We start from the raw sequence: 15,430 nt of genomic DNA on the forward strand, positions 1-15,430 counted from the left end.
ACCGTGCTTCTTTCACATGCGTTGCTTGCTGTTTGGGGTTTTAGGCTGGGTTTCTGTACAGCACTTTGAGATATCAGCTGATGTACGAAGGGCTATATAAATACATTTGATTTGATTTGATTTGTTGGAGAGTTTTGTCCGCATTATCTCTCTCTCTCTCGGTTAGAATGGATCTTTCAAAGTGACATTCATTAATGTCGTTATAGAATAGATGATTCGTCGGTCTTCGCATTCAATGATACCGAATTCTAGCTGCAGACTAGTACTTAATATCAAAGACTTGTTCTTATTCTGTATCGATAGTTTAACCACGTGGTATGGTTAAAGTTCAGTAGAGGAATGTATGGTCAAACCTATTGGCCAACTCGTAATGGAGCGGAGGCCTGGTCTGAAGAAAGTAACCCTGGGTGGGGGTTTTATTCGGAATGACAGAAAAAGGCTGTCTCATGACGCCAGGTCTTGTCTGTTCCCTGGGGGCGTGCCGATGACTGAGTTAAGCTTTGAACAGAAATACAATTCTATCACATTAACATCAGTACATAGCCTCTCAACAGATTCCAAAAGCTTTAATCTTATTAAATCATTGTATACAACCATTTAGATGCAAGTCCCATAGCTGAGGCTATTATATAAACCTTAGTATGGTAATATGGTACTATTGTCTCCAATGAGTATCACAAAATTGTACCAAGCGGACCAGTTCGTAGCTGGATTCTTCACCGATCTTTTATACCTTCTCCAGAACATAAACGTCGTTCGGTTCCCCAATTCTGTGAGTTGGAAGAATTTCCTTTGTCTCTCTATGAAACCCCTCTCTGTCTCAACTGGGCCATGCGGCAGGACATTCTCCTTTAGAATTTTACGACCGCCTTCACAGGGCCTGGGTAGGGAGAGGTAGGTAGGGGGATGGTGCAAGGGGGAGGGGGTCAACTGTGCTCCCTGTTCCCAGAGAGAGGGCAACGTCATGACAGGTGTGTGTGTGTGTGTGTGTGTTTGTGTGTGCTTGTGTCCCTGTGTGTGTGCGTGTTTAGTGGAGTCTAGTGCAGTTTAGTGTAGAAGTATTGAAGGAGCTGTTTAATCTCACTCAATGAGATTAAAGGGATTAAAGTCTTTGCGGGGCAGTAGAGTGGAGATGCTGATGTGGGAGTTGGGGGAACCACTCAGAGGCCCTCTCTGTTACATTGTTGACCAGGCTGCCTACTCTGTCCTGCCCCGCTCACAGGTTGTTGGTGCCGGTGTGAATAATAATGTGGCCTGGTGTGTCAAATTCAGGCTGGGACAGGATGTGGAGTGCATCCTGTGTTTTTGGGCACCATATGTTGGACACCTTGTGGTCGGGGAAGAGTTTATCTTCTTGGATGAATTTCCCATTTGGGTCAATGAGGATGGCAACCTCAGTGGGTTTTACCAGAGTATATGGTTTACGGTCTGGGGCTGGGGTACACAGGGCCTGTGTAGAAGGAGGGAAGGCTTTTACCTCCTCAAGCGCTGTGGTAAGGCTCTCTCTCAGCTCCTGGAAAGAGATCTTCAGCTGGGACCTGCACTGGTTGATCTGGTCCTGTAGAAGCTCCGTGTCTGGGCTGGAGGTGGTGTAGCTGAGGGGCTGCTCCTTTAGCTCAGTAACCCATACCTCTAACTCTAACAGAGAGAGCCTGTATCTCAGCAGGCTGATGGTGGTCTTGACTCTGGTGGTTGTAGGCAGGTAGGGGGGAGGATAGACCTGTTGTGTGGGTGTAGGTCTGGGCCTGGGCTCGTGTTGCCTGAGGAGAGAGGTCGGGGGGCTGTCCTTGTCTTTTTTGGATTCCGCTATTTCCTTAGGGTGGGGAAGTCCTGCCCTGGACCATGACAGTGCCGTTCTGGTACGTTTACCATCAGAAACGTGTTTTCCTGGTCCTTCTCGCTGTCTTCAAAATGTGGTTTTGCCTTCCCTTGTAGATGCCTTTCTTTGTCGTATTGCTGAAATGCCTGGTTACAGCTGTATGCCAGGCAGTAGTGTGGTCTGTGTAAAATAACAGGTTTGTAACAGTCCTGTTGTGTTAGCAGTCGGCAAAGAAAGTATCCGGGTTCTCCCTCAGAATTCTGTTTAAAATTGATTTTTCCCTTCTCTGTGTCACGTTCAGAGTCTCATGTGGAAAAAACAACTACTAAATATGATCCCCAATTAGAGACAACGATGACCAGCTGCCTCTAATTGGAGATCATCCCCCCAAAAAACAACATAGAAAAACTAGAACCACACAACATAGAAATATAAACTAGACAAAACCCCCTGTCAAAGCCCTGACCTACGAAAATATAAGCTTTCCATGGTCAGGATGTGACACTCTGATTTGATTTCTGATGGAAATTTAAAAAAAGGGGGGAAAGTCTCTGTCTCTGATGCTGCTGGTGTTGCTATGGTTACCATCAGTAAACAGTTGGAGTTAGATGGTAAGCTAGCTAACAGATTTGAATTTGGCTAGCTAGCACGATTAAGATTGGTCTTTCAACTCACTCTGTCAGTCTTTCCTCCTGTGGTGATCTACAGTTGTACAATTTGATTACTTATACATTTATTGCTAATTTAGTCATGTTAATCTCACTCTTGACAACCAGAAAGTTATAAAAAGTATTCTGCATGACTACCCATCTCTCTCTACTATCTCTCTCTTCTATCTCTCTCTACTCTCTCTCTCCTCGCCTCTCCTCTCTCTCTCTCTCTCTCTCTCTCTCTCTCTCTCTCTCTCTCTGTCTCTGTCTCTGTCTCTCTCTCTCTGTCTCTCACGCTCTCTGTCTATCTCTCACTTTTTCTCTCTCACTCTCTACCCTCTCCCTAATCCATTTAGCCACAATTAATAAAATAATTTATAGTACAGAATGATGTAATATCTGTTGAATGGGTCCATCAGATGTTGTTGAAGAACAGATACGGTATCTCCTGTACTACACATTACCTTCAATAACATCACCCTCACAGGCTTTCTCCAATTACCCCCAATTACCTGCTCCCCAAGTTATCCTCCAATAACAAGTCCCAATTAACCCCCTCCTGCCCCTTCCTCCCTACAAGCACCCCCTGGTGGCTGTGTGCTTGTTTTTTAGCCGGGGGCTCATTTCTCCCTATATCAGCAGCTCCCCTTCTCTCCTCTTCCTCTCCCTCTTTCACTCTCACACTCTGCAGGAGATGCCAGACTGACAGACACTCATCCTCTCAACTCTGCCTGTCTATCTGTCTGCCAGGTAGGGCAGAGGTAGAACAAGGTTGTGTGTGTCAATCGCTGTTTTTTCACGTCTGGTTACAGGTGGCTGTGTGTGGTGTATATCTTCACTGATGGCACTTTTTGTTAATATCATTCTGTCTACAGAGTGTTCTGTCTGGAAGGTCTTGGTTTGGTCTCTCTTCAACAGGTGACGGAACTCTGCCAGTCCTCGGCCTTGTCTCTCTCCAGGTGATGTGCCTGTGTGGCTGGCTGTGGCTGCTCTACTGTCTCCATGTCCCTGGGTGTGTCTGGGGTCTGGATGGAGGTGGAGAGGGGGCTTGTCGGCTGGTAGCTAAGCCCGTCTCCGGCAGTGTTTATCGGGCAGGAGATGTGGTCATTGGGGGCCTGTTCCCCATCCATGTGGAAGCCCCTCCACCAGAGCAGGAGTTCAGGAGCATTAAGGGAAATTCTACCTGTACAATGTATGCAGCTTGTGTGATAACAGCTTTTTGTCATTGTGTTTTCACTTGAAGGTAATGTGTATTCAATTACCTCCTATCGCTCTGTTTCTTCCTTTCTTCCGTCTGTCAGTTTCAACCAGCGTGCTTACCGCTGGCTCCAGACTATGATCTTTGCTGTGGAGGAGATTAACCGTGACCCAGCCCTCCTGCCTAACCTCACCCTGGGGTTCCTGGCTTCTGACACATGCCGGTCAGATGGCACCACCCTGGGGGCAGCCCTAGCCATGGTTACCGGCAAGGAGGCCTCCGTGGTGGGCACAGAGTGTGGCACAACCCCCGAGGTTCCTGTCATTATCGGGGATGCCCACTCCTCAGCTTCCATGGTGGTGGCACAAACCCTCGGGCCGTTTGATTTACCCATGGTGAGGCAGGGGTTGGATTACAGGCTGGGATGAGATGATGACTCTTTTCACATTACATTTTAATTTCTTTCTAGATTTCTCTCTTTAACATTTACTTTCCTTCTACTCTGCTCTCTGTCTCTTACAAATTATATTATCCTTGAATCTCTCTCTCTCTCTTTCTCTCACTGTCTATCTCACTCTGTCTGTGTCTCTCTCTCTCTCTCTCTCTCTCTCTCTGTCTGTTCTCTCCAGGTGAGTTTCTTAGCCAGCTGTGCATGTTTGAGTGACGACTGGAGGTACCCCTCGTTCTTCCGTACGGTACCCAGCGATGCCTACCAGGCTCGGGCATGGCCAGGCTGCTGCGTCTGCTGAGATGGGTGTGGGTAGGGCTAGTGTCAGAGGATGATGACTATGGCAGGTTTGGGGTTCAGCTGCTTCTCCAAGAGCTCCAGGGATCTGGGGTGTGTGTCGCTTACTCTGAGGTCCTCCCCAAGGTATGACCTCACTCTGATGATCTGACAGTATACTCTCTCTTTTGCGCTGTCTTTCTCTCTCTCTCTTCAGTGACTCCCCCTCTCTTCTAATCTAATAGAAACTCTCTCTCTGATTTTCTCTGACTCTCTTCCCTTTCTCTCAATGATGGTCATCCCCAAGTTACCATCTAAGAGAAAGATCAGGCACATTGCGGACACCATCAGAGGATCTACTGCCAGAGTGGTTGTGGCATTTGTAGGATTCACGGGTTATGCAGGGGTAAGCAGTTACCGGTCAGAGTGTTGTTAATGATTTGTAACACAGCTATAGCAGTGTCCTTGTGTCTTACCATGTCTTGATGCCCTTTATAGACACAATAATTTCCTAATTGATAATCACGCATTTCAGCTTGACTATCTTGATCTTTTTAACGATTTCATTCTCCAGGCCCTGATGGAAGAGGTTGTCCGTCAGAACATTACAGATAAGCAGTGGATTGCCTCAGAGCCTGGATAACTACTCTATTATCGCCGCCCCGAAAAACCTGCCTTCTCTTGCCGGGACAATCGGTTTTGCCCTGAAGAAAGCCAACATTCTCGGCCTGGGGCCTTTCCTAACACGCCTCCATCCAAACGGGACTACCAGAAGTCCGACCCTTTCCTGAGGGAATTGTGGGAGGAGATGTTTGGGTGTTCTCTGGGGGTTGACCCAGCGTGACCCAGTCGTCCAGGCGACAGTGTACTGGGTCAGAGGTCATACGTGAGGGAGACTTTACACCTAAATTTCAGTTTTTTGTCCAGATTCCCAATGTTATCTCAGTTAAATATTGTGTCAATCCTAGGTGAGGGGGAGAGCCAGTATGCTGACGTGTCTCAGCTGAGAGCCAGCTATAATGTGTACAAGGCTGTGTACGCCATCGCCTACGCCATACAGGATATGATGGCCTGTCGACCAGGGGACGGAGTCTTTAATGGTGGACAGTGCCCTGATATCAGGAAGCTTCAGCCCAGCCAGGTGAGAACAACATGTTGATCTGTTTTCAAGTTAACAACACTAATGTTTCCAGTCAGGATACAGTGAAAACACTTTGTAAGGTTTAAGTTCTAAAGAACCAAAGCCACAACTGGTTCTAACTCTTAATCCTGCTCCAATGCCCTTTTCTCTTTGAGATTGTTCATTATCTGAGGGGAGTGAACTTCAGTACTCCTGTGGGGGAATCTTTCCACTTCGACATGAATGGTGATCCGCCTGCCTCTTATGACATCATCAACTGGCATGTGACCCATGAGGGGACGGCAGAGTTTGTCCAGGTCGGACATTTTCTGTCCTCTGAGGGATCGGACGACCAGTTTCACATGGACATGGATAAAGTGGTGTGGGGTGGGGGCAGCGGAGAGGAGGTGAGAACTGTTCAGTTAAGTTTCACTGAGGCAGAGAGGAGTGTGTGTGTGTGTGTGTGTGTGTGTGTGTGTGTATCTGTGCGTGTGCGTGTGATGGAGAGAGATTTATTGAGTTTATCACCCTGAGGCAGACATTCAGAAAAAAAGAGACATAAAGAAGACCAAATAAATAACAGGGGAATGGTATCTCAGACAGAAAGTCAACACGACACTGAACGGTCTCTTTTTTTAACTAGGCAAGTCAGTTAAGAACAAATTCTCATTTACAATGACAGCCTACCCCAGACACTCTGAATCACAACCAAATGTGATACAGCTTGGATTTAAACCAGGGACTGTAGTGATGCCTCTTGCACTGATATGCATGCCTTAGAACGCTGTGCCACTCAGGGGAACATGATACAGAAATTGAGATATTTGTGTGGTCATATTCCTGACATAGTCCCAAGAGGGGCCCAGCGAGTCTGTCTGCCTGCCTGTGAGTGTAATAATGAGGATAATAGCAATGAGGATGATAATGATGACTTCTTCCTCTCCCCCCTCTGGTAGGTCCTTGTGTCTGTATGCAGTGCTGACTGTCCCCCTGGTACCAGGCATGCGGTACAGAAGGGGAAGCCTGTTTGCTGCTTTGACTGTCTGTCCTGTGCTGAGGGAGAGATCAGCAACACAACAGGTAGTCTATCTAGGGTTCTGATTCCAAGTCATATTTTTCTTCAAGCCTGACTGGTCCTGATTAGGACACCTCATTCTTCTTCCTTCTCTATCAGGGTCAGTTGAGTGTATTAGGTGTCCAGAGCGGTTCTGGTCCAACCCTGATCGTACGGCCTGCATCCCCCAGCTGGTGGACTTCCTCTCCTACAGCGACACAATGGGTGTCATCCTGTCTGTCATCTCAGTTTCCGGGGCAACACTCACAGCCGGTGCCCTGGCCACCTTCCTCTACCACCGTCACACGGCCCTGGTGAGTTGAATCATATGATCATATATGGAGGTACTGGACAGAGATGAGATTGTGTCGTATAAGGATGTGATTTCTGACATCAGTCAGTCTAATTTATCTTTCTCTGTCTCGTTCCAGGTGAAAGCCAACAACTCTGAGCTCAGCTTCCTGCTTCTTCTGTCACTCAAGCTCTGCTTCCTGTGCGCACTGGTTTTCATTGGCAAGCCGAAGCCATGGACATGCATGCTGAGACACACCCTGTTTGGTATAAGCTTTGTGTTCTGCATCTCCTGTCTGCTCAGCAGGACTGTGGTGGTGCTGGTGGCCTTCAGGGCCACTCTGCCTGGAGAGAACCTGATGAGATACTTCAGCCCCACCCAGCAGAGGATGGGCATCTCACTCTGCACACTCATCCAGGTGAACATCTAGTTTTTACTATATTCTATTGGTATGTAATTGTTTCCTTCATAGACCGTATTAGTTGTTATTATGATTACTGTAACTTGCGTTTTCCTTCCACCTCCGTTCCCCGTTCCACAGGTGCTGATCTGTGTACTGTGGCTGGCCCTAGCTCCACCCCGACCTGCTGAGAGGGGGGACAGAGAGGGTCGTGGGCCGAGGGTGGTCCTGGAGTGTGAGGTGGGCTCTGTGGTTGGTTTCTCTCTGGTGCTGGGCTACATCGGCCTGCTGGCCTCCCTCTGTCTCCTCTTAGCCTTCCTGGCCAGGAAACTCCCAGACAACTTCAACGAGGCCAAGTTCATCACCTTCAGCATGCTGATCTTCTGTGCTGTGTGGATCTCCTTCATCCCTGCCTACGTCAGCACTCCTGGGAAGTACACAGTAGCTGTAGAGATCTTTGCCATCCTGGCATCCAGCTTTGGGCTGCTGTTCTGTCTGTTTGCTCCAAAGTGTTACATCATCCTTCTGAGACCAGAGAGAAACACCAAGAAACACATGATGTCCAAATAGAAACCACCAAGAAACACAGGATGTCCAATTAGAAACCACCAAGAAACACATGATGTCCAATTAGAAACCACCAAGACAAACATGATGTCCAATTAGAAACCACCAAGAAACACAGGATGTCCAATTAGAAACCACCAAGAAACACATGATGTCCAATTAGAAACCGCCAAGAAACACATGATGTCCAATTAGGTACCACCAAGACAAACATGATGTCCAATTAGAAACCATCAAGAAACACAGGATGTCCAATTAGGTACCACCAAGAAACACATGATGTCCAATTAGAAACCACCAAGACAAACATGATGTCCAATTAGAAACCACCAAGAAACACAGGATGTCCAATTAGGTACCACCAAGAAACACATGATGTCCAACTAGAAACCGGCAAGAAACACATGATGGACAAAAATTTACTTAAACATACTCATGTTGTGATTTAGGGTTCGTTGATATTCATTTCAACAGGGGAATGTCCATTCTGTTTGGAAACATTCATTTCCTGCTATACCTTCACTATATTACTTTGTTAATATAGTATGTTCTTATAATGTGTCATAATGAAACACGTCTATATGAACAATACCAATAAAGATTACGTAGTGTCTACTCATGCTGGAAGAGTTAGTATTGAGTCTGTCTGACAGAACTTACAGACCCCCTACACGTGATTCCTTCGTCACCCGGTCAGTGTGTGCGTGAATGTGAGTGTGTGTGTGTGTGCGTATGATGTGTGTCCCTCATCGTATACCAAAATGAAAACAGAAACATTCCACTGTTTTCTTACCCACTGTGGGATCCTCTCCACTCCCCATCACTCCCTCTTCATACCCAAGAAGACTGTAATCGCTGCCAAAGGTGCTTCAACAAAATACTGAGTAAAGGGTCTGAATACTTATGTAAATGTGATATTTCAGTTTTTTTATTTTGTATAAATTTACATACATTTCTAAAAAACTGTTTTTGCTTTGTCATTGTGGGGTATTGTGTGTAGATTTGTGAGGGAAAAAAATTATTTAGTCATTTTTAGAATAAGGCTGGAATGTAACAAAATGTGGAAAAAGTCAAGGGGTCTGAATATTTTCCGAATGCACTGTATTTTCTCATATTTCAAGATTTGCTGGATGGCATTGGAAACCCATTTATGTATTTGTGACACGATATATCAACATTTAGTGAAGAACATGAACTGCTTTGGAGGCACATAGTTGCAGGGAATGACAAACACATTTAATGTAGACCTTATTCGGATTGTGTTCTTGAAATTTTGTCAGGACGGAGCTGTTTTTGACTCACATTGTGTTGCAGCCATCTGTGGCTAGACTGACGCAGTTTACTGTCATCAAGAAACTTGAAGAAGGCATTGGTAAAGGTCAGTGAATCAGCAGCTGGAATGATTATTATTCCTCCAAATGTGCTTATGATTTGAAAGAGGTTATTCTGTGGTGTTTCATCAGACACCCCCTGCTTCTCAGTTGTGACATCAGTACTTTCATCAGTAATCAATGAGTAAGACACATTCCCAATGTCCTTTATTGGTTCCTCATGCATTGCAGGCCCAAAAACTGCATTTATGAGTGCTGTGCATTTTCTTTCTGTGAATATGATTCCTTTCTTTGCAATGTCTTCAACAAAACATCCCAGATGATCTACAGTTGCAATGCTGGAGTGGCATTGGATGCCTGTCCACCACATCCGCCGGTGTCACACTTCCGCATCTGCGGTGAAAGGTTGCAGAGCTAGAGCGGTGTTTGTCAGAACATGAGACATCCTGAAAATTGGTCTTCTCATGGTAACGTCTGTAGGGTCTGATCGGTTTGACCTACAAACTATAACTTCTTGGAAAGAAGAGATCTCACGAACACGTTGGTGTTCTCCGTTTTGCTCTATGACCCCCACAAGTACCAGGAGACTCGTCTGAAGCCAGTACCATCGACGTGCCAACTTCTGCTTCTTATGATACATTTTTTTGACTGCCCCTTTTGTTATTTATGAATGTGTTATTCAATGCGTTTCTATGGGCTATAGGAGTAAAGGCCAAAATCAATACTTTATCAAATACATTTGTTATATATATTCTTTGAAACCTAAAGGGGTCCTACATTTAAAAAAAAATCAAATAGCTAAATGACCAATAGTATGACCATGTTAAAAAATGTAATGTGAGTTTAGAACCCCCCCTCCCAACGCCTTAGATTCTGAAGAATTAACAGTGTTATTCCAGCATGTAGTTCCTGTGTCAAACGATGTCCTGCATTAGAAAACAAAGCAGCATTTATCTTGTGTTTCTCCATTTGTGAATGAGAAATAAGATCTAGTGGTGGTGGGCTTGGATTTCTGATTTGCCTACAGGAAGCTTTTCTGGCATCTCCTGGGATGCTCTGAATTCATTCCATTATACCCTGTTCTCTTTCCCAGTCTTTGCTGTTTTTTTCCGGCCATATCATCCAACAGTTTCAAAGAAATTCAGACAGTTAAATTGTGTGTAGCATTTACCTGGCATTCTGACCGTAGAATTGTGTCTAGCCAGTAAGCTAGCGTATCCAATCAGTTCCTCTGTCCTCAACTCTGCTCCACAGGGCATCGCTCTCTCTCTCTCTCTCCTCTGACTTCAACTTTCTGGCAAATGTTAGCTAGCTAGCTACATACCCAGAGAGAAAGCACATTGTTCCTCTCTTCACTTTCTCTGAACTATTGGATGATCATTTCTCAGTTTCTCTCCCTTGCTGTGTTGGCTGTAGTGATTGGTAGGACTGGGGGCATTCAGGAAACAAAGAAAAGAGGCAACAAACATTTTTGAGGGAGGAGTATGTAGCTAGCTAGTGTTGGTTGTTGAATCTCACGTCACTTTTCACGAAGTGCTGCTCTCCTCGCACTGATGTGACTCATCTGCCTGCATCAGCTGCAGTGCTCTCTGTCTCAGCAGTACACACACCCCCCTCCGTCCAATTCCAATGACTGTATATGAAACTCCCTTAGCACCACTCAACTTGGAAGTAGCCCACGCCCACAAGCCGCGACCAATACATTGTCAACTATGACATAATTTTCAAAAGTAGCCCAATATAGGAGTAAAACCGAGGACATGGCAACACTGGCATGCAACCCTGGCATGCAACCCTTGCATGTAACCCTGGCTTTTAACACTAGAATGCAACCTTGGCATGCAACCCTGGCATGTAACCCTGGCATGTAACCCTGGAATGTTTTTATTAAAAAAATGTATTTCACCTTTATTTAACCAGGTAGGCTAGTTGAGAACAAGTTCTCATTTACAACTGCGACCTGGCCAAGATAAGCAAAGCAGTGCGACACAAACAACAACACAGAGTTACACACGGAATAAACAAACATACTGTCAATAATACAATAGAAAAAGTCTATATACAATGTGTGTGAATGAGGTAGAATAAGGGATGTCAGGCAATAAATAGGCAGTAGTGGCGAAATAATTACAATATTGTAATTAAACTGAAGTGATAGATGTGCAGAAGATGAGTGTGCAAGTAGAGATACTAGGGTGCAAAGGAGCAAAAAAAATGAAATAAATAACAGTATGGGGATGAGGTAGTTGGATGGGCTATTTACAGATGACCTATGTACAAGTGCAGTGATCTGTGAGCAGCTCTGACTGCTGGTGCTTAAAGCTAGTGAGGGAGATTTGAGTCTCCAGCTTTTTTGCAGATTTCCTTTCCAGATTTTTGCAGTTCGTTCGAGTCATTGGCAGCAGAGAACTGGAAGGAAAGGCGGCCGAAGGAGGAATTGGCTTTGTGGATAACCAGTGAAATATACCTGCAGGAGCGTGTGCTGTGGGTTGGTGCTGCTATGTTGACCAGTGAGCAGAAATAAGGCGGGGCTTTACCTAGCAAAGACTTATAGATGACCTGGAGCCAGTGGGTTTGGCGACGAATATGAAGCGAGGGCCAGCCAACGAGAGCATACAGGTCGCAGTGTTGGGTAGTATATGGGCTTTGGTGACAAAACGGATGGCACTGTGATAGACTGCATCCAATTTGCTGAGTAGAGTGTTGGAGGCTATTTTGTAAATGACATCGCCGAAGTCAGGGATTGGTAGGATAGTCAGTTTTACGAGGGTATGTTTGCCAGCATGAGTGAAGGATGCTTTGTTGCGAAATAGGAAGCTGATTCTAGATTTAATTTTGGATTGGAGATGCTTAATGTGAGTCTGGAAGGAGAGTTTACAGTCTAACCAGACACCTAGGTATTTGTAGTTGTCCACATATTCTAAGTCAGAACCGTCCAGAGTAGTGATGCTGGACGGGAGGGAGGGCAGGTGTGGGCAGCGATTGATTGAAGAGCATGCATTTAGTTTTACTTGCGTTTAAGAGCAGTTGGAGGCCATGGAAGGAGAGTTGTATGTCATTGAAGCTCGTCTGGAGGTTAGTTAACACAGTGTCCAAAGAAGGGCCAGAAGTATCCAGAATGGTGTTGTCTCCGTAGAGGTGGATCAGAGAATCACCAGCAGGAAGAGCGACATCATGATGTATACAGAGAAAAGTGTCGGCCTGAGAATTGAACCCTGTGGCACCCCCATAGAGACTGCCAGAGGTCTGGACAACAGGCCTCCAGATTCGACACACTGAACTCTGTCTGAGAAGTAATTGGGGAACCAGGTGAGGCAGACATTTGAGAAAACAAGGCTGTTGAGTCTGCCGATAAGAATGTCGTGATTGACAGAGTCGAAAGCCTTGGCCAGGTCGATGATACGGCAGCACTGTATTGTCTCTTATCGATGGCGGTTATGATATCATTTAGGATCTTGAGCGTGGCTGAGGTGCACCCATGACCAGCTAGAAAACCAGATTGCATAGTGGAGAAGGTACGGTGGGATTTGAAGTGGTTAGTGATCTGTTTGTTAACATGGCTTCGAAGACCTTAGAAAGGCAGGGTAAGATAGATATAGGTCTGTAGCAGTTTGGGTCTAGAGTGTCTCCCCCTTAGAATAGGGGATGAACGCGGCAGCTTTCCAATCTTTGGGGATCTAGACGATACGAAAGAGAGGTTGAACAGGCTGGTAATAGGGGTTGCAGCAATTTCGTTGGATAATTTTAGAAAGAAACGGTCAAGATTGTCTAGCCCGACTGATGTGAGGAGGTCCGGATTTTGCAGTTCTTTCAGAACATCAGCTATCTGGATTTGGGTGAAGGAGAAATGGGGGAGGCTTGGGCAAGTTGCTGTGGGGGGTGCAGGGTTGTTGACCGGGGTAGGGGTAGCCAGGTGGAAAGCATGGCCAGCAGTAGAAAAATGCTTATTGAAATTCTCAATTATCGCGAATTTATCGGTGGTGACAGTGTTTCCTAACCTCAGTGCAGTGGGCATCTGGGAGGCGGTGCTCTTATTCTCATTGGACTTTACAGTGTCCCAGAACTTTTTGGAGTTTGTGCTAAAGGATGCACATTTCTGTTTGAAAAAGCTAGCCTTTGCTTTCCTAACTGCCTGTGTCTATTGGTTCCTAACTTCCCTGAAAAGTTGCATGTCGTGGGGACTATTCGCACATGATGTTTTTGTGCTGGTCAAGGGCAGTCAGGTCTGGAGTGAACCAAGGGCAATATCTGTTCCTGATTCTACATTTTTTGATTGGGGCATGCTTATTTAAGATGGTGAGGAAAGCACTTTTAAAGAATAACAAGGCATCATCTACTGACGGGTAAGGTCGATTAGAAAGGCCTGCTCGCTGAAGTTTTTCAGGGAGCGTTTGACAGTGATGAGGGGTGGTTGTTTAACCTCAGACCCATTACGGACACAGGCAATGAGGCAGTGATCGCTAAGATCCTGGTTGAAGACAGCAGAGGTGTATTTGGAGGGCAGGTTGTTCAGGATGATATCTATGAGGGTGCCTGTGTTTACGGATTTGGGGTTGTACGTGGTAGGTTCGTTGATAATTTGTGTAAGATTGACTGCATCAAGCTTAAATTGAACGATTGCCGGGGTGTTAACCTGTTGAGGACAGACGGTCCGCTAGCGGAACCCCGTTCCGCCTGCGGAACCCCTAGCCAACAGCCAATGGCATCGCACGGCGCGAAATAAAAACCAACTAAAATACCACAATTCAATTTTCTCAAACAATCAACTATTTTCCACCATTTGAAAGATAAGACTCTCGTTAATCTAACCACATTGTCCGATTTCAAAAAGGCTTTACAACGAAAGCAAAACATTAGATTATGTCAGCAGAGTACCCAGCCAGAAATAATCACACACCCATTTTTCAAGCTAGCATATAATGTCACATAAACCCAAACCACAGCTAAATGCAGCACTAACCTTTGATGATCTTCATCAGATGACATCTTAGGACATTATGTTATACAATACATGCATGTTTTGTTCAATCAAGTTCATATTTATATCAAAAACCAGCTTTTTTACATTAGCATGTGACTAGCATGTGACTAGCATTCCCACCGAACACTTCCGGTGAATTTACTAAATTACTCACGATAAACGTTCACAAAAAACATAACAATTATTTAAGAATTATAGATACAGAACTCCTTTATGCACTCGCTATGTCCGATTTTAAAATAGCTTTTCGGTGAAAGCACATTTTGCAATATTCTAAGTAGATAGCCCAGCCATCACAGGCTAGCTATTTTGACACCAACCAAGTGTGGTACTCACCAAACTCCGATTTACTATTAGAAAAGTTTGATTACCTTGGTGTTCTTCGTCAGAATGCACTCACAGGACTTCTACTTCAATAACAAAAGTTGGTTTGGTCCCAAATAATCCATAGTTATATCCAAATAGAGGCGTTTTGTTCGTGCGTTCAAGACACTATCCGAAGGGTAACGAAGGGTGACGCGCCCTGCGCGTATCGTGACAAAACATTCCAAAAATTCCATTACCGTACTTCGAAGCATGTCAACCGATGTTTAAAATCAATTTTTATGCCATTTTTCTCGTAAAAAAGCAATAATATTCCGACCGGAGTGTGGTTTTCGTTCAAAGAGAGAGAAAGTAAACATGGAGTCGACTCGGGCACGCGCGCCCCGTCCCATTGTCCTCAGATTGACCACTATCAAAATGCCCTACTGTTTTTCAGCCGTGGGCTACAAAGCCACGATTCAGCTTTCTGGCGCCTTCTGAGAGCCTATGGGAGCATTAGAAAATGTCACGTCATGCCAGAGATCCCCTGTTTTTGTTAGAGATGATCAAGAAGGCCATGAAATGGTCAGAGAGAGCGCTTCCTGTTTGGAATTTTCTCAGGTTTTGGCCTGCCAAATGAGTTCTGTTATACTCACAGACACCATTCAAACAGTTTTAGAAACTTTAGGGTGTTTTCTATCCAAATAAACCATTATATGCATATTCTAGTTACTGCGCAGGAGTAGTAACCAGATTAAATCGGGTACGTTTTTTATCCGGCCGTGCAAATACTGCCCCCTAGCACCAACAGGTTAAGTCTCCTCGCTGCCCGGATGTACTCCAGATTATGGTGATCAGTCCAGATGAGGAAAGGGTGTCGTGCCCCCTCAAGCCAATGTCTCCACACCTTCAGGGCCTTGACCACGGCTAGCAACTCCCTGTCCCCCACATCATAGTTCCGCTCCACCGGACTAAGCTTCTTCAAAAGAAC

The 15,430-nt window shown here is 45.4% G+C and overlaps 1 pseudogene; it reads left to right on the plus strand.

Annotated features, from left to right (window-relative positions):
* The first annotated feature begins 3,308 nt into the window (after window positions 1-3,308).
* Window positions 3,309-7,827, plus strand: LOC115187295 (extracellular calcium-sensing receptor-like; annotated as a pseudogene).
* Window positions 7,828-15,430: the final 7,603 nt, after the last annotated feature.

This window comes from Salmo trutta, unplaced genomic scaffold (genome assembly GCF_901001165.1).
Source record: "Salmo trutta unplaced genomic scaffold, fSalTru1.1, whole genome shotgun sequence".
NCBI lineage: Eukaryota > Metazoa > Chordata > Actinopteri > Salmoniformes > Salmonidae > Salmo > Salmo trutta.